The following is a 20563-nucleotide window of genomic DNA, read 5'->3' on the forward strand; positions in this document are numbered from 1 at the left end:
CCCCACACAGTGGGTCCCGGACACTCCGCACGCTGTCCATGCTCTTTAGTGCCACCACTTCCCAACCCTGACGTTCTCCCCTCCCCCAGAGAGACGCTTCTAATGGTCATCATCCAGGGGAAACGGGCTGACAGTATCAAAAAAGAGAAACATGGTGAATTAAGAAAGATTCAGGTATCTTTCAGTTGCTCTTTTTCAGCTCTTTACTCCATATTGTCATGAGAACAGAAAGTGCCTCTGAATTTTTTTGTGTCTTTTCCTTTTATTCCTGACAGTAGCTCCCACCTCATGAACTTCTAAAAAAGCATATTGACCCTTTTCCCATAAAGGTTCTTTTTCTCAGCCCTGGGCCAGTGAGGTAATTAGAGTAGAAAAATGGGTGCCCCCTGGGTTGAGTTAAATTTGATACAGAGACAGACCTTGAGAGTTAGCATGCAAGGTGAACATTGCATAGAATTCAAAATAGCATAGAAAATCTCTCCTGAAGGTATCATTTGGAAACTGGAACAGTGTTTTTCAATACATTTCAACACAACAGTTGCAACCTGTACTGAAGTAAACCATTTCTTTGTTGTAGAGACATTGGTCTGCCTCTTTTTATTCTGGAAACCCATTCAGGATGGCAACTAGCTCTCACTGAAGCTGACTGAGGGACCGTGAGATTCCCGCCTCCCAGCTCACATTCCTTCTGGAACACACCTTTGTCAAGTAGGATGGGTTTTCAAGCAGAACTGCCCACAATATCTCAATGGTGGTTTTCTCTCTAACTCCCAGTGCATTTGCTTCATCATGAACCTTTCCTATACAATGATTTAGATGAAATTATATCATCTTGAAACTTATCTAGAGTGTCTCTTCAGGTGAAAACCACCTTTAAGTGGAATGAAAAAAAGAGAGGGAGAGAGAAACAAGTGACTTCACTTTCAGCAGTGCTGGCTGCATCGGAATAATGCGCAACAGGTCAAAGCTCCAACTGGCAGACAAATGAACAACAGAAAAGCTGAGCTTTAAAACTGGTTGGGGGCATTAGACTGCTACCGTGGAAGCTAGGACTTGAGGGGCTTAGGTTTCTGAAGGAAGAGGAGACTCCTTGAGGTGATCCTTACTTCCTAGGCTGATTTTCCCCTTACGGATTTTGCCAGCTCATAACCAGTTTAGGAGGAGAGACTTAGAAGCAGAGCAGAAAACTGTAGCTAAGTACGGCTTTGCACAGAGATCAAAGTTGGGGTCACCAAGAGAGCCAGGAATAGGGGGATCAAGAGAGAAGGCAGCACACAGAGTGAGTGCTGTTCATCTCTAAGCATGGTTCTCTTCCTAAGCAGTGTGGAGTCAGGCGGACCAGCCAAGCAGAAAGCATCTGACAAGAGACTGAGAACTGAAGTGGACTTCAATAGTCTTGCCAGGCTCAGGAGAAGAGAACCTGGGACATACCTTAGGCTTTCTTTTGCCATTTCCAGTGCTGTGACCTAGAAATAAGGGCAAGTTCGTGGGGTGGGAGCTACTGTCAGGAATAAAAGGAAAAGACACAAAAAAATCCAGAGGCACTTTCTGTTCTCATGACAATATGGAGTAACCCAGTGTTACAAAAGCTGAAATGCAACCTCAGATCAGTTCAATCCAATCCCTGATTGACTGCTCTGGAGAAGTGATTTGGACTATTGCCCACTGACCCCTGGTTACAAAACTAAGCAGAGTCTCAAAGGCCGCTCAAGAAGGCAGCCCTTTGCAGGAATTCTAGAATGGATGAGCTGTTCTGCAGGCTCAGTGATTTCATGAGTCGCAGTAAGCAGCACCTGGCTCTATATTAGGCACTTCTCCGAGCGTGGTGTACAAAGCAGCATTAAGACATGTCCTTGTCCTCAGAGGGCTCACCATCTATAGGGGGAGACTGACAAGCAAATAGCTGATGGCTGCAGAGTGTGACAAATGCCATGGAAGATTTTAAAGGATGTCCTGGGAGCTTAGGGGAAGGGTACCTAATCTATTCTTCAGTGACAGGTAGCTGAAGCCAGCAGGGCCTTCCCAGAGGAAGTGACACCTCACCTGAGTCCAGAGGACTCCTGTGATTTTCCCAGAAGGTGAAAGGTATTAAAAGCAGAGGGTATAGCACATGCAAATAGAGAGAAAAAGGTTTGAGACAAATCGTAGCAAAGAGCAAATAATTCTGTTTGTTGAACGTGCACAGTACCACACGGGGGGGCCGGGGGGGTGGTTCAAAAGGAAAAGCTGGAGAGAGAGGCCAGAGCCAAGTCATAAAGGGGCTGTTGTACCAGAAGGTCAGGAGCATCTCAAGCCATGCTTGGCCCTTTCAACAGTCTACTTGTCCTGGTACATTTACCCAGGGTAGTGTAGTCCAGAAGCGCAACATTTTCTTCCTTCTGAGAATGCCTGTTACCTCATACAATGAGCTCTGCTTGCCTCGTATGCCTGTCTTTGATGAATTAACTGGTCAATAAAGAGGCCAATACTGCAATAGAGCTGGCATTTTATGATGGCTTGGACTGGTGAGAGACCTTGGGATAATTTTCTTATGACAAATAACTATAGTCTTGTGTTTTGTTTACTTACCTTCTAGTGAAAGCATCTTAGATCAAAAACTCCAGAACCATGAGAATTTATTGAATACCAACTGGTTGTCAGGGGCATCCATTATCCCATTCATTCCTCACAAAAACCCAAACAGGTTAGTACTATTATTTTTTACCAAGTGGCAGAGAAGAAAATTGCTCTAGATCCCCCAGATTGAAAATGGATGGCTTGAAATATGAGCCCAAGTGTGTCTTACTTGAGAACCTGAACTCTTTTATCTTAAGCTTTTCTAGGAGATCATACTTGGATTTCAACATAAGGCTGCTTTGAATTGATTCTTAAATCTACCCAGTTCGGTGTGGCTCATAAAGCTGGCGGCTTCAAGCTGTGGAATGAATTGGTGTTTCTAGGTATCTTCTTACCCTGAGAGTCCTAGATGCTGTACAGACAGAACCTGCTCCAGTGGTTAAGGTGGGCCCAGCCCTGGAAATGGAAATCCAGGGGCACAAAATGAACAAAAAGGAAATCCGGAGGTATGGTTTCTTAGCTTCCTCCCCTTTGCGGGTACCATTCTGGGAGGCTCAGAAACACAAGCTCTTCCCACGCATTTAGTGCTTCTGCTGAGCAGCCCAATTTGTGATGAGAAGCAGTCAGTGTCTGCTGGGAGCACAGGTGCTGTTCCCGGGAGTGAAGTGCTCTCAGCAGCATGGGTGGGCAAGGAATGAATCCCCCTGGGGCTTCTTTACGGCTCCCTTCATGCAGAGAGAACACAGGGACATGCTCTCTTGCCCACCTCTCTTTCTCACTGTTCCTGAAATGGCAGGCACATCCCCATGACCCTTGTGACTTATTTCCTACAAACTGTCTTCAGACTCCGCTTGGAATCTTTCCCTGGCTCTCCTGTTCCAACTCCGGCAGTGAACATAATAATACTGATAATAATCGGCAGCTCATCATGGTTTGGGATTTGCAAACCGCTCACTTGGATGACCCCATCACAGCAGGCCTATAAGATGGGCAGGGTCAGTTTATCCTTCCCATTAGTTTCCAGCCAGGGAAACTGAGGCAGAGCTGTGCAGCTGGGAGTGGCTGCTCCTCCAGGGCTGGTGCCCCCATCCCTGGATCCCTAAGAGCCAAGTGTGCAGGACAGCAGAGCACACTGACTCATGCAGGTCAAGGAGATGAGAGGGCACTAGCCCACAGGAGCGTTCCTAAGGGCTGCAGGGAGCTGAGTGTGTGGGAGAGAGCTGGGCTGAGAGGCGGTATGGTGGGTGATTCCTTGGAAGAGAACTTCTGAGCCATTCCCTCCGTTTGGAGCCTACAACTCAGTTTAGGAGCTGTCTGGAGCCGGCCTCAATCTGTCCACACAAGCTTAGCCTAGTCTCTTCTAGGGGTTAGAGGGCCAAGAATCTTCACTCGCAGTTGTTGTGACAGGTCTAAACCCCTCCCAGGTAGCTTAAAAGAGGCTAACTAAAATGCCAGCCCCCCTCCAACACCATGCTGACAGGCCGCGCTTCAAAACAGCCTCGAGAGAGAGCACCTGCCTGTCTTTCTCACCGCAGGAGCTCTTCACGGTGAGTCTGAATGGAGTCTAATGCAGAACGGGCAGACTGAAGCACGTTCGCCTTTACAGGCAACGGTTGCTCCCCTCCCTGTGCACTTTGATTTGGATAAAGCTTATAAATTCATTTGAAAGATGCACGGCTCAGTCTCCAGACACAGCAGCAAGCCGGCTCCCTGCCCTGGGCCCCGAGAGCTCTTTGGGAGGTCTGTGTCCCTGTCAGAGACGGCTCTCCTCGGGGGAGTAAGCCTCCGTCCGGCCCCTGAGCCTGGCTCTTTGTATTCCCAGCGATAAATGGCAGGAGGAAGGGGAGGGGCGAAGGGGCGGGGCCCCTGGTCAATTACATTACCTTGGTCTACAGGGGCAGCGGTACAGTTTTAGGTTCAAGAAACCTGGCCTTGAATCCTGGTTCTGCCACGCAGTTCTGTGATCATGAACAAGGGTTTCCACATGTTTGAGCATAATTTCCTTAGCTATACAATGGAGATGTTCACACCTGCTCAGAAAGCTGTTGTGAGGATCATGTAAGATAAACAAGGCAAAGTGCCTTAGTGTAAGCCGGGGGCAGCCTTGTTTCTAGGACTTGCTCCCCCAGCAGCTCTGACTGGGAGGGCTACAGTGCCAGTCCCAGTTTTGGCATGAGGTTTGGGTTAAGCAGAGAAGAAGCAGTGTGTTGATGGTCTTCTCCCACAATTTCAGCTTTTCTCAGGGTCTTGAGTTTTTGCACAAAGGGCTATCTGCGACGTTTGTGATCTTACTAAACCTCACACAGTTCTAGAAGGAGAAATGTTTAATTGATGAGCTATCCAGGAGGTAAGGGTCAGGGCTGAGACTAAACTCTACACTTCCTGAGGCTCATGCCCGCTCCCTTTCTCCATATCAGCCACTCTGATGGGAGTGAGATTTTGATTTGAGGCCAGAGAAGGGATGGCTGAGATTTTGGAGAATGGGCCACTTGAGGGACATGAGGCTTAGGGTAAGAGGAACAGCAAACATGTCCAAGCACCACAGCCTAAGATGAGGTCCCTGGGTGTCTGAGCAGGAAGTAGGAAAGTGCAGACATTCATTAATTCACTTATTCACTCATTAGTTCACTCACTCATTCACTCACTCACTCATTCATTCTGATAGTCCTTCCAGGCAGTGGGAGCTGAAATGATCAGATCCAGGCTGGCAACTTGGAGGCCAGAGCAGCTCAGAGAGGGGGATGAGGATGAAGGGAGAGAGGGAATGCTGTTGGCCTACCCACCCAGGGCTTGACAAAGGCATCAGGGTGAGTCTGAAGTCATAACCAAAGTCAGGCAGGTATGCAGCCAGTTCATCAGTCCAAACCAAAGGGACTGGTCAGAGGAAGATCTATTCCAAGACCTCAGGACTGAAGCTTTCAGCATGGGAAGGGGCATTGATTGGGTTTGCATTCTAGAAAGACCAGTCTGGCTGCAGCAGGATAAATGACAGAAATCATGGGGGAGAGGGGGGCACCAGCAGTTAGAAGGCTGCCGAGGGCCCAGACTGATTCAGTGATAATGGTGACAGAGAGAAATGAGAGGTGCTAAGGAGGCAGAGCCCATTGGATTTAGTCATAATTTGAATGTGGGATGACTTGTGAAGGGCCAGGAGAGGCCAAGATTGACTTCCAGATTCACGGACCTGGAGGCTGTAGAGCAAGATTCAGGCCCTGCTTTGCCATCATTTCCAAACTTTCAAAACACAGGTCATTGTCCCCTTTTAGGTCTCAGTTTCTACCTCTCAGAAGAGGAAAGTTGATCTAGTGTGGTGTTTTTCTACTTAGAGTCCTCATCCTGCTGTGGGTAGCGGGCCTCAGGGAAAGAGCCCCATGCTGGAGTAGATCTCCTTCTGTCCTGGTTCTGCCTGTGGCGTTAGGCAGGACACACTCCTTCTGAACCTGGATCTTTATTTGCATGAATGGAGACAATTACTCACTTATTCAAGAAATAAGCATTCTAGGCAAAATGTAAGAAGAATGAAACTTGGTTTGTGCCTCATGGAGCTCACAACCCAGGAGGAGAAGCAAACACATAAACACATCATTATAAAGGAGCTTGGTAAGTGCTGCAGTGATGAGAACTGTGTACAGAGGGAGGTGGTCCAAAGGAGGGAGGGACCAACCTGTGCAGGGCCTGCATCTAGAGACAGGACAAAGGGCGGCCAGGCAGATCAGGGAAAGCGAGCCCTGCATTGAGAAAAGTAGGCTGAGCCTTACCTTGCCCCCCTCCCTCTTTTGCCCTTCCTTGACCCTTACATCTCCCTTCTGCCCTCTAAACAGCAGTCCACTTCCACATGAGGCCTTGAGGGATTCTTCACAAAGCAAGACTTTGCTCAACTCCATGTTATTACCCCCCAGCCTAAGAGAAATTGGCTAGCCCAACATCAAGGGGCGGATGCCCCAGTGGTGGACCTCGAGGCATCAGAGTCAGGACTTATTCCAACTTCTCTAAACTGATATTGACATATGCAGACTATGGTTCTAGAGAGCAGGGGCTGCCTTCAGTTCATAGCTGGATCTACAGTGCTTCGTGCCATGTCTGGCTCATGGTAGGTGACTAATAATTGTGTGTTGAATGAATAAGCTCCCTAGACTCTTTCAGTTTCAAAAGGTCATTGCCTCATTATTTCTCAACCTTCAGGCAGAACTGCATTTCAACCACACACCTGGAGGCTGTGCAGACTTTAACAGATTTAGTGGCACCCACCCAGGAAACAGGCAGAGACCTAGACACACCTCATATTTTTGAACTTTCTTTTACTCAACAAGAACACGTTGAGCACCTCCTCTGCGCTAGTCTCTGGAGAGAGAGATGACTAAGACCTCAAGGATGCCGTAGTCTTGTCAGAGGACAGTAGTAGCATTCATAATTGCCAGACAGCGGAAGCCCAAGGAGGCAGGGATTGGCTCAGCCACAGAGATCTTTGTGGGAGATCCTTGAGTTGCATCCTGAAAAATGAGTGGGTGTTGGACAGGTGGATGGGCTGTTGGGGTGAGGGGAGAGCAGCGTAGCAGGACAAGGGCATTTAGCACGAGATACACCCACACAGAGAGTGTTTATAGCAAACCCACAGCAAGATAAGGAGCTCACCTGAGCACTCCTTCCTTCAGTGGGGAACGCTTGCAATAAACACAGTGTCCTCTGAACTAAACTGTGTGTTTAGTGACCACTGATTTACACTCTGGCACAAGTTCCTCTATGGAATCACTAACACATGGTTTGCAGACAGGCGGCTGGTCTATGGACCTCGCTACTGCTTTACTGTTGATGAAGTGCTTTCACACGATGCTCGGGGTTGTTTGTTTTCTTTTGCCCCTCCCCGCAAAAAAATCCTACGAGGTTGTCAGGGCACGTAACATAGTACTCATTTTACAGAATGGAAGTTGAAACACAGAGAGTTTGAGGTTCATGTCACACAGCAGGTAAGCACTGAGTCTGTGGTCTGACGCTGGGAGCCCTCTCCCTGCCCACCCCGCGGTTGGAGGGAAAGTACCCCTGTAAGAGGGCTTCCTGGCCAGCAAGTCCCTAGCAACAAATGGGAGAGAGCGAGCCTGGTACAGGTGGGTCACGTGAGTGACCTCATATGGCATTTCTCCTGCTCTTCTGTCTCCTGTTACCCTACCGTGTCATAGAGGCAGGATGACTCTCCCTTCCCATCTGCCCACCCGGCAGCCACCCCCACCTGCCGTCCCAGGGGAACTGCCCCCAGCTCCGCCCTCTGCTTGACATTTCACAGCCTGCGAGGGCTTGGCATAGGCCCCCCGGTGGGGAGATTATCTCAGATACAGAGGCATCTCCTCAAAATAGGCTTAGCTTTCTGCAAATGCCATTCTGGGGCATGTTGCCTTCGGGACGGCCAGGTGGCCGGGGTGCTCCAGTGAGCTGTCCCATCTCCCTTTGGAGCATGGCTCCCTGTGCAGGGCCTTTTCTTCCTTTCCCCTCCAGTGAAGGAGCTAAGAGCCAGTAGAGACAGCTGTGGGCAAAGTCACACCAGCCAGGAGAGGAGGGAGCTCCCAGGTCTCAGGAATCGTAGATCTATAGTAATAGTCTGGCCATTTCTCCAAACAGCAAGCTAGTAGGCAAAGCTCCAGGGGCCCAGGTCTGTGACTGCACAGCCATCAGAGATGGAGACATTCTGTGAAACTGGGGCAAGCTACAGAGGGTCAATGCCTCTAAGCAAGGTCTCCTCAAACACAGCCATGCTTCTTGTCCTGGGGGTTCCTCCTTGGAAAGGGGTGCAGGCATGGCTCCTCAAATCTCCAGACCCTCATCTGGGAAGCAGTCTGGTCTCCAGGCTTTTACAAGCTGTCTGGGATGGCAGGCAGTATAAAGAAGGAAACAATTGGAGGATTTATTGCTATGTGTATATTTCGTCCCATATCCTGAAATAGTACCATAAAGGAGAAGGGAAAAGAGCCCTGGATGGCAGTCAGGAGGCTGTCCTGATCCCACCACCATCTCTATTTTGATCCAGGGCAGAGCCCCTAACCTCTCTGGGCCCCTTGTTTCCTGCTGTATAAAATGGAGATACTCGTAACTGTCCGAGCCGCCCCAGGAATGAGAGACGATCCTAACTACCGCCCAATGGCTCTGGAGAGGCAGCCGAGTCCAACTGGCCATCTCCCTGGACACAGTACCTGCCGTAATATTTACCTCTCTGTCCTGTTTCTTCAGATCCATCAGTCCCATATACATGATTTTTTCATTTCCCTCTTTTATTTAGAACAACCTTATAAGATCCTCAAATACTAATAAATTTATATCTTCAACCAACTGTGAGTATCTTGAAGTCAGGGTCCTACCCTACTTGTATTCACAGCACCTACCACAATTCCTACCTGATCCAATAAGTGTCTGTTGAATGAATGATTGGTATTTACCTCCAACCAAACCCCTGTGACTTCACAATACTTCTCTTCTACTTAACCAGCACTTACATTAAGCTTACTATGCACCAGACATTATGCTGAGCAGTAAACATGTATTAACTCATTTAGAATGTACTATTGCTACACTCATTTTATATATTACAGTCAAGTCTGATAACTCCAATAACTGGATCTCCTCCTATTGGTCTGCTTCTTTGGTCAATGTTTCACTTGGTTTTGATTCCTTTTGTTATTGATATCTGGTATGTCTGATGATTTGTGATTGAATGTTAGTAATTACGTATGGAAAATAGTACAGCTATTTCAAGGATGATGTTATTTTTCTCCAGAGAGGATTTACTCTGCTTCTGAAGGCACTTAGGAGAAAAGGACATCAGTTCGTCAGTTCTGAGATCAAGCTGATTCAAAGTGTGCCTCACTCTGTGGTGACTGGTGTTTCCAGTTCACCTCTGCTCCTCGGGTGTTGCCTTCCAGTGTGGTTATCAGGGTCCCTCCACCCTGGTGGGCCCTTAATCCCGATTTTTAATTTTGCAGACCTGAATGACTCCTGAAGCTCTGCTCAGCTTCTCTACACCTTCACCACTATGTGCTGCTCAGCTTCTGGGCCTCTCAGCACCTACTTAGATATCAGCCAATATCTTGAGGGGAAAACTGGCTCCAAATGTTGGGCTAACTTCTCTTTTTCTTTCTCTTTAGGATTTTAACTATTCAAGTCCTCACTTCATTGTTCCTGCCAATACCTTTTAAAATTATATATTTATATAAATGTATATATAGGTGTAATTAAATAGACATATTTATTATATCTTAATATGTACATATATCTGTTTTTATAGTTTGCCCTGATATATAGTTATTCTTAGCAAGAGGGTTATTCTAATACAAGCTAATCCACAAGAGTTAAAAAAAAGCACTTAGCCTTTTTTTATACATGAGGAAATTAAGTCAAAGGAATGTGACATAACTTGCCAAATTACTATGCTTAAGTGAAACATTTACTCATTTAGTTAAAGAAAAAATTTACTAAGTACCCACCAGGTAAAAATACAGTCTTGGACATTGGGGATTCAGAATTCTTAAGCGAGTCCTTGTCTTCCCAGATCTCAGTAGTGAGTGTACGTCACTTACAACCTGATGTGGCCAGTGCCATTACTGAGGGAGGGACAGGTGCTCCAGAAGCTCAGGGAGGGTTTTACCATGCTGGCCAGTGCTTCCTCCCTTGCAGAAATTTCGCCCTTAGTACTCAGTGACCTTCCTGTGGTCAGAGTCTGTGATTCATTCACTTTACTTCTCTACCTGCCATGCCCAGCACATGCCTGGAACAAGGCAAGGATTCCATAAACACCTGTTAAACTGAGTTGAATTAATTTTCACACAGGCAAGAAGAAAACTAGGATAGGATGAAGGCTCTATAGAAAATTAATTGAGCCTGCCTGTTGGGAATCCCTGGTTCAAATCTACCAGCAACTCTCTGTATAAACATGGCAAGTCACCTCACCTGTCTGGGCCTTAGTTTTATCATGTGCAGATTGGAGAGGTGAACTGAATTATCTAACAACTAAGGTCTCCTCCAGTTATATGTCCCTGTAGCCAAGTGTGACCCCACAGAGGATGAATGACAATAGCTCCCCACCGTGTGTCCCCATGTGTCCTCTCTGGGCTGCAGTAATGGGCCATATGGTCTGTCAGACAAAACCAGAGTTGGCTTTTCCTATGTCTGTCTCCCCTATTTTCTCCCGTGGAAAAATTAGAGTGAAAAGGGTTTCCCAAGCTCACCTGGCAATGGCCAGGGTTTCCTTGCACAGGACAGGCTGGCTGGAGACAGGAGTAGTGTAAGCAGTCATTTCCTTGGTCAGCCTCCCCTGGGTCTGCTCCAGCCAGCCTGCTGTGCCTCACACTTTTCAGGTCTGAGAAAATAATGCTGTCCCTCTAGCAAGCACAAGGCGTGCCCCAGCTAAAGCATGAAGCCAGTTCCCTTGCCTTGTTTGGCTGAGTGGGGCTCCTCTTTCCAGACACCCATCTCTCCATCACCCTGGGCTCTGGACACTCTCACAGAGGCATCCAGAGAAGCAAGCGGACACAGATTCACACTCAGCCTGAGAGTGGGAGGGACCTGCACCCCTGAAGGAGTGACTATCTCCAAAAGGCTCTGTAGAAGCTGAGGAGTGTTGGTCCGAAAGCAACAAGGGGCAGTGCAAACATCCAGCCAGCTGGACTCCATTTATGGATGGAAGATGGCCTGAGAAGGTTGGTGGCTCCCCCGAGGCCACAGCATTGATTTTCAAGACAGGGGATAGAATTTCATGTCACAGCAAGACAGCTCAGCTGGCTCCCTGCTCTGGGGGCCTGGCCTGAATTTGTTATTGAATCACAACCAACTTTCAGGGCCCTTTCTCATCAGAGGGGGAGCGTATAGCACAGCCCACTAACCACCCAGCTTTCCTGGGCCAAATGCTCACCCGTAACACTGAAGTCGGCTGGGAGAAATATATGGGCCCAATTCTGTATTTCCAAACATGCAACTCCAGAAGTGGGAGGTGGGAGGGGAGGCAGCCAGGGATGTTTTTGTGGATTATGCAGTTACTGACCTAAATTTCTTATTGGGGGAGGAAAAAAGAAAGAACTGCCTCCGGTAACTCTGACATGTTGGAGAAAGTGCTGAGGAGATGAAATGCCCAATGGGGGGCTTTGAAAGTGTTGTCTGTTTTAATTGGATGTGTCTCTGCAGAACTAGCTGGTGGCAGGCCCATCCCAGGCTCCTTTTAATCAGTGGAATTCACATTTCCCCGCTGCATCTTCACAAAGAAAACAGAGAAATGGGGCAGGGACCATGGGGGGAAGATGTGGTTCCAATTTGAAGTATGATAATTTAGGAGAAGGACTTCATTTAAAATGGAATTACCAGGCTCCTTCTGCTTATGCCTTAATGAGTAGATTTTTTTAAGGGGAAAGAAACTGTTCTTTGCTTGGAGCAAGTGCCTGGGGTGATCTTCTGGCCTATTTTCTTCTTTTTCCCGGATTTGCGGGTGAGTGGGTGTCCTTGTTTTCAGTTTCCAGCAACAGAGTTCACTGCTTCCCATTCCTGTGGGCAGTGCAGGGAGGAGACAGGTGGGTGCTCGTGGCTGAGGGTGAGAAGAGGAGATGCAGAAGGGGCAGGCTGTCCTTGCGAGGGCCAGGCAGGCTTGGAGCAGCCACTGGCCTGGGACCCATCCCAGGTGCCATGCCTATGCCTTCCTTGTGCAACCTCAGCATAGAAAATCTGAGCAGAGTGGGGCAGGGTGGTCGCTAGCGTTCATTCATTCACCGAGTAACTGTTGGTTGGGCACAGCTACTCATTGCTAAGCACAGAACTCTCACTGTATAAACCTTCGGGGCCCCATTTCTGGCCTTATTCATAGGTCTAGGTCCCAAACTCCTCTTGGGACCATCCGGGAGCAGATCCAAAGACTTGGGAAGGTCTCAGGATCAATAGAAGCATCTAGAGCCTGGGAAGTCCCAGCTGGGAGGCACTGTACAAACCCTGTGGGCCACCCCAGCCCTGTGGGCAAGCTCCAGGTTACACCCACAGCTCAGAGCAGCCTCAGAGCCATTGGACATGGAGAGATAGGGGTATGGAGAAGCAAGACGGGCAGATATGACATGGAGCAGGAACATGCTATTGGCCAAGTGACTGACCAAGTGGGTAGAGAGACTCTTTGGGGCCTGTCCCCACAGCTTTATCTGAAGGGGGAACTGATACCTACTTCTGGATTTCCGATTTCTGGTTCAAAGACACTCAGACCTGATTCATTAAGTGGTTACTTAATGAGCTCCCTTGCAGTCAGGGTTGGCACCAGACGTGGTAGCCCCTGCTCTTAAGGGACTCGCAATGTAGCCAGGGAGACAGTCGTCATGCCAACACATTTTTATCCAATGCTTCCTTTGAGCCAGGCATGTTCTGGGTGATGAGGATGCAGCAATACATAAGAAAGGCTTTCTACCTTAAGGGCTCTCTGTGCTGTTGTGGGAGGGCAGGAAGCTGACAGTAAACATATAAATAAATAAATAGCACAATAAGAAATCAGAATTTCAGGTATTGATAAGTCCTAAGAAGGAGGGCTGTCAGGCATGCAAGTGGGGTTCCCTGGCAGCTACTTCTAAAGCAGATTTGGTGTTTTTGCTGAAAACTCACTGAGTTATACATTTTATACACAGGAAACATGACTCCAGCTTGGCAGGTAAACGTCAGAGCAGTAACCTCACACGTCTTGAAGCTGCCATGTTATATTCTGACCCATTCCAAATGACTCCTAGTTGCTTAGGAAAAAAAATGTTCTTCCTCAATGTTTTGTGAACTAGCAGTTAGGGATTACCCTGGGACATGGGGAGAGTGGGTGTATCATTGAGACCCTGCCAGCGGTTCTCAGCCCCACCACCCCTGGCGACCCCAATCCTCACTTCAGAAAGCGCCCACCCTCTCCACCCTCACTTGCAACTTAGCCAACCCAGACCTGACTGGGCTTCCTTTCTAGGTCCTTAATGTATGCCCCCTACTAGTCTGTGCTCCTGTGTCTTCTGCTTCTGTAGGTCTCTCACATCACCTTGCAAAATGATCAGCACATAGTAGGTAATCAATATTTGTTGATTTTGTGAAAAGCAAGCTACTTCTTTTATGAGGCCTCAATTTCAAACTGAAATCACCTTTTCTATTACTGCCAATGAGAGAGAAGAATTCCCTACCCCACACCAGAGTCGGAACACACCAAGTAGCCTTTCTTCCTTTGAGGAGAAGCGACTGCCAGCACGGTGCCTGATGCCGTTGAACGCTGACTCTCTGCCAGGTAAGGAGGTTTTGAATGCATTGTCTTCCCTTTTATAATACCCTGTGAAGGAGCTGGGGTTTTTTAAGTTAATTTTATAGTTTATGATGCAAAAGGGCAATTCAGATCCTCAACATCGTGCCGCTGAGAGATGAAAGTAGAGGATCTGAACCCACCTCAGACTCGAGAACCCAGGTGTTTTCTATGACTCCCCTCTTCCTGAAAAGACTCCAGACATGAATTGAATGCCACCTCATTCTTTTCTTCCCCATCTGTCAGTCTTAATGCTGTGTCCTGACTCTTTTTACTTATAGATGGTCCCTCCCCCAGTATTTTGAGGACAGAAAACTAAAAATAATTTTTTAAAATTCTGAATGATTCTCTCATCATTGTCAAGAGAGCTGTCTTAGGCTTTCAAACCTGTGGTAAGACCCCTGGAATTAACTTCAGTACAGTATAACCCTGGAAGGAACTTCATACAGAACATGGTATGAAACACGACATTTACCCATTCGTGTTATCAAGCAGGTTATTTATTTTTCATGCCTGGGGAGAGGCTCAACGTCTTCTTCACAGAGTCTGATCGAACAGGTGAGCATTGCACAGAAACGTTTTGCATGCTTTTCTGATACTGTGGGAGTCCTTAACAATGGCGGTTATCCCGTCCCTCCCTCACCAGCACCATGTCCAGGCATGAAGCCATCCGCTCCCCTGCACCTCCCTGCCACTACCCTCCCCACATCCTTTGCTTGGACCACGGCACTAGCTCCTCATTCATGTCCCTGTTGTCACCTTGTCCTCCTTGACCTCCAGTTTGTTTCCTACACAGCAGGCAGAGTGCTATTTTAAAAACACAAATCTGAATATGTGATTCCCCTGGTTAAGCACCGCCAGGGCTTCCCATTGCTGTTTGAATCACGGCAAAAATCTTTAACCAGAACTTCAAGGCACTTTGGGGTCTGGCCCCTACCTGCCTCCCCAGCCTCATCCTGCCCCACTTTCTCCCTTTTACTACCCTGCAGCCATATGAACGTATTTTCCTCTTCTCTGAAGGGGCCAGGCTCTTCCCTGTGTCTGGAATGCTCTCTCTGATGCCAATCTTCTCCTGGCTAACAACCTTTGGCTTTCATATCTTAGCTTAAATATTACTCCCTCAGAGGAAACATTCCCGACTCTCTGAACTAGGGCAGAGATCCCCTCATAAACTCTTATGGAACTGAGCACATCCCCTTCATAATCATAAAACAAATAATTTTAACTAATTGTATCTGTGGTTTATTTGATGGCTCGCCACACACCCAGGACACAACACATCCTGAACACCTGGAACACCCTGGGAGTGTCTCTGTGGAAAGAATGGATAGGCCAGGACTCGCTGTGAGAAAGAGCCTGGCTTCCAGGCCTGGTTCTGCCACAAATCAAGCTGTGTGATCTTGGACAGGTCATTTGACTTCTCTGGGCCTCAATTTCCTAAAACATGATGATGACAACTGCTTTGCTTCCAGGGCTATGGAGAGAACCACATGACAAACAGAGCTTAAAGCATTTTGGCACCTATAAAGTATTACATGGATGTCATAAACTACTACTCTGTTATAACTGGAGGATTCAACAGCTCCAACACCCAGAGCTCAAGCCTCTTAGCCTTCAAGTTTTCCAGAAAAGTTATGAATGGCCAGGGGCCTGCTGGTGTCAAAACTTGCGGGCTCTGGCCAATGGGGGAGCGAGCTACGCTTCCTCCTGCCAAAGCAGAATCTCTGCCATATTTCCAGAGGGCCCTCCGTTTAGGAAGACGTGAAGAAAGGCCCATCAGTAAGCTTTGTGCCCACACTTTGTGTCCAGAAAATTTCACCCGGGCTTTTGTCCTTGGGGCTGGGCATTCCTAACAATCTCCCTGTGCCACTTCTCACCGCTGCCAGCGGCTGAGATCTTCTTTAGACAAGCCACCAATTCCATGACAAGCTGAGCTGATCAGTGATTTTCATAGGTTCTCACTGAAGTCAAAGGCTGAGGGATGAAAATTAAGAAGTAGGGATACAGCTAAGTGACCCCTAGGGTCCACCTAGACGATTGGATTGGAGTCAGTGCAGAAAGACAGTGCTGGTCGTTTAAAGGAGAAAGGTGGGGAGCAGAGGACTTGAGAAAAAAGGACACAGCCCTTCGTGCTCTTCTGTGTTAGCCCCCTGTGCTGTGCAACAAATCACCACAAGCCTAGCAGCTTAAAACTTACAAGTTTCCGTATATCTGAAGTCCAGCCATGGTGTAACTGAGTCCTCTGCTTGGGTCTCAGGAGGAGGTAATCAATGTGTCAGCCAGGCCTGGGGTGTCATCTGAGGCTTGGGGTCCTCTTCCAAGGTCACATGGTCATCAGCAGAATTCAGTTCTTTGCAGCTATAGAACTTGGGTCTTGTTTCTTCAAGACCAGCAGGGAAGAATGAGTCTCTGACCTCTAGACCCTTTTGCAAGGCTCACTTGATTACATTGGACCTGCCCAGGACAATCTCTCATTTGATTAATTTAAGGTCAACTGATTAGCAACTGCAAAATCCCTTCATATTACTATAGTCATGGGTCAGAAGTGAGTTACAGTCCCTCCCACAACTCAGGGGGAGGGGATTACCCAAAAGCATGGATGCCAGCCAGAGGAGTCACAGAGGCCATCTTAAAATGCTACCTACATACCTTGCCTTTGCTGAGTTCTAGTGTCTATGTGCTTGAATGTAAACAGAAATCAATTTGCGCCAACTTACCTGAGCAAATCCAAGGAGATTTGTTTTAAGGAAATAGGGATGTATGTCTTCTGGACCAAAGATAATAATGCAGCTGGCCTGAGTCAGGACAGGAATTAGGATGCAGAATGCCGTAGGGAAACCTGGGTCTCTGTGTGCATTTGCTTCATCATTGTCTCTCTGTGGACAACTTTATCTGTTCTCCAATTTATGCTTTATAGTTCTAGTCACATTCTATCTTAGGTAGATTCGGCCTCCTCCACTCCCCACCTCTCTCCTGGATCTAAATTCTCAGAGAAGGAATCTAGGACAAGGTGCTCATCTCTAGTCCAGTCACCTCTGGCCAGAGTGGGGTGGACATATGCCACAAGCATAGCTATAACTGCGGTGACCTTGCAGAGATGGGACAATGGGAGTCAGGTCTCAGAGAAGGAGCCTAAGGTCCCAGAAGATGCCCACTGCTCAGCGCGAGGCTCTGTCATCAGTGGCCAGCGTGCGCACTCTCCACACCATCTTGTACCTGGTTTAGCAGCAAGGCCTGGCAGCTAGGGGTAAAGGGAGAAGAATCGGGTGTTTAATGGTGTCCCATAGATGGTGCCATGGGCCACGTAAGCCAGGGAACTGTTGCCAGCCAAATGAGACTTTTCCTGTCAAAGTGAGTTTAAAACCATACTCCCTCTACCACAGCACTTAGAAGAAGGCTCATCCCCCAGAAAGAATGCAGCAACTACAGAGAATGAGGGACGAGGTGCAGGGGGCTCAGGTTAGAGAGCCACAGCCGCAGCTTACAGAGCCCTTCCTAGAAATGCCTGAGAAAGAGCATGCTTTGAGGAAGTGCAGGAAGCTACAAAGGTCCGGGTAACCAAAAGTCCTGAAGGAGAAAGGGAATGTTCCAGCGCAGACTGTACGTCTCCTGTTCTGATAAGAACAAAGGGAGACACAAACGTAATCCAGACAGGGCCAGTAGTTTAAGCTCAGCCATGCTGCTTAAGAGCTCTTACCAATTCTTACTTATGAGGAACTGGTATCAGAGTCCTTCAGGGGTTTTTTAATTGCCTTATATAAATATACACAGTGATGTGTAAAGTGGGTATGGTTCTCACTCTAGTGCATGGCTGCATTACCATCAAATTTTCCTGTGGTCTTGATATAGTTCAGAGTTAAAGGACCACTTCCAACATTGTCAGATGTGAACATGTATGCCAGGACCAGACAGTCTCTACTGATGATTACAGACAAGAGTCTGATGCTTGGAGGGGTCACACTATCAGTAAGGCTTATTCCTACCTGGGTGTTCTACATCTTACAAAAACATTCTCCAAAGGAGAGACTTGACCTGGCTGGTGTTAAGAGTCCTACTAGATTGGGGGCATATGATACGAGGGTAATTTCCAGAATATATAAGGAACTCCTACAACTCAATAATGAAAAAGAACTAATAACATAATTAAAGCTAAGGACTTGAATAGACATTTCTCCAAAGAAGACATATAGATGGCCAAGTACAAGAAAAAAATATTCAACACCACCAATTATTAGGGAAATGCAAATCAAAACCACAAAGAGATATCATGTCACACGTCAGGATGGCTAATGTTCAGAAAACAAAAGATAACAAGTGTTGCAAGTTTGTGGAGAAATTAGAACGCTTGCATGCCATTAATAGGAACAGAATGGTGCAACACCATGAAAAACATTAAGGAGGTTCCTCAAGTAATTAAAAATAGAACTGCTAGCAATCCAATCCCACTTGTAGGTATTTATCCAAAAGAACTAAAATCAGGTTCTTGGGATATCAGTACTCCTATGTTCACTGCAGCCCTATTCATCAAGCTGGAAATGTGGAAACAATCTAAATGTCTGTCAACAGGGGAATAAAGAAAATGTGACATATACATACAATGGACGGTGATTCAGCTTTAAAAGAAAAAAGGAAATTCTGCAGTATGTGACAGCATGAGTGAACCTTGAGGACATGCTAATTGAAATAAGCCAGTCACAGAAAGACAAAGACTGCATGATTCCACTTACATGGGAATCTAAATTAGTCAGATGTATAGAGTCAAAGAGTGGAATGGTAATTGCTAGGTGTTGGGGGAAAGGAAGATGGGGAGTTACTAATCAATGGGCATCAAGTTTCAATTAAACACCATGACTAGGCACTAGAGATGTGCTATACAACAAGACTAAGGTACACTTAAACATTTGTTGAGGGTAGAGGTCATATTAGGTGTTCTTCCTACAGTAAAAATTATAAAATAAAACTTAAAAAAATATTTACAGGACTGGGGCGGAAGATGGCGGCGTGAGTAGAGCAGCGGAAATCTCCTCCCAAAACAACATATATCTATGAAAATATAACAAAGACAACCCTTCCTAGAATAAAGACCAGAGGACACAGGACAATATCCAGACCACATCCACACCTGAGAGAACCCAGCGCCTCGCGAAGGGGGTAAGATACAAGCCCCGGCCCCGCGGGAGCCGAGCGCCCCTCCCCCCAGCTCCCGGCGGGAGAAGAGCAGGCAGAGCGGGAGGGAGACGGAGCCCAGGACTGCCGAACACCCAGCCCCAGCCATCCGGGCCAGAGTGCAGGGCCCTCGATACTGGGAAAACAGGGCAGCAAGAACAGTGAGCAGGCACTGGAGGCTGGGCGACAGAGGACATAAGAAAAGCGCGCGACCATTTTTTTTTTTTTTGCTTTTTTGCTGCTTTGTTTTGGCGAGCGCTTTTTGGAAGTCTTAAAGGGACAGGGACCCCAATATTAGGGAAACAGGGCAGAAAGACCGGTGAGCAGAGGCCTGAGGCTGGCACCGGAGAATAAAGAAAAACGAACGACCACCTTTTTTTTTTTAATTAAAATTTTTTTTTTTTTTTAAATTAAAAAAATTTTTTTTCTTGTTTTTTTTTGTGGTCGTTGTTTTGTTTTGGCGGGTGCTTTCTGGAAGTCTTAAAGGGGCAGGGCGGGCCACTTAATCCAGAGGTAGGGAATCCGGGATCTCTGGGCACCCTAACCCCTGGGCTGCAGGGAGCAGGGAGGCCCCTTACGGAGATAAATAGCCTCCCAGCAGCTCCTGCTCCAACGCGACTCCACCATTTTGGAGTAGCTGCCCGAGCCAGGCCACGCCCACAGCAACAGCGGAGATTAACTCCATAGCAGCCGGGCAGGAAGCAGAAACCCTGTCTGCACGCAGCTGCGCAGCACAAGCCACTAGAGGCCGCTGTTCTCCCAGGAGAGGAGGGCCACAAACCAACAAGAAAGGAAGTCCTTCCAGCCGTCACTCGTCCCAGTTCTGCAGACTATTCCTATCACCATGAAAAGGCAAAGCTACAGGCAGACAAAGATCACAGAGACAACACCAGAGAAGGAGACAGACCTAACCAGTCTTCCTGACAAAGAATTCAAAATAAGAATCATAAACATGCTGACAGAGATGCAGAGAAACACGCAAGAAAAATGGGATGAAGTCCGGAAAGAGATCACAGATGCCAGAAAGGAGATCGCAGAAATGAAACAAACTCTGGAAGGGTTTATAAGCAGAATGGATAGAATGCAAGAGGCCATTGATGGAATTGAAATCAGAGAACAGGAACGCATAGAAGCTGACATAGAGAGAGACAAAAGGATCTCCAGGAATGAAACAATATTAAGAGAACTGTGTGACCAATCTAAAAGGAGCAATATCCGTATTATAGGGGTCCCAGAAGAAGAAGAGAGAGGCAAAGAGATGGAAAGTATCTTAGAAGAAATAATTGCTGAAAACTTCCCCACACTGGGGGAGGAAGTAATCAAACAGACCACGGAAATACACAGAACCCCCAATAGAAAGGATCCAAGAAGGGCAACACCAAGACACATAATAATTAAAATGGCAAAGATCAAGGACAAGGAAAGAGTGTTAAAGGCAGCTAGAGAGAAAAAGGTCACCTATAAAGGGAAACCCATCAGGCTAACGTCAGACTTCTCAACAGAAACCCTACAGGCCAGAAGAGAATGGCATGATATATTTAATACAATGAAACAGAAGGGCCTTGAACCAAGGATACT

This window comes from Manis pentadactyla, chromosome 9 (assembly GCF_030020395.1).
Source record: "Manis pentadactyla isolate mManPen7 chromosome 9, mManPen7.hap1, whole genome shotgun sequence".
NCBI lineage: Eukaryota > Metazoa > Chordata > Mammalia > Pholidota > Manidae > Manis > Manis pentadactyla.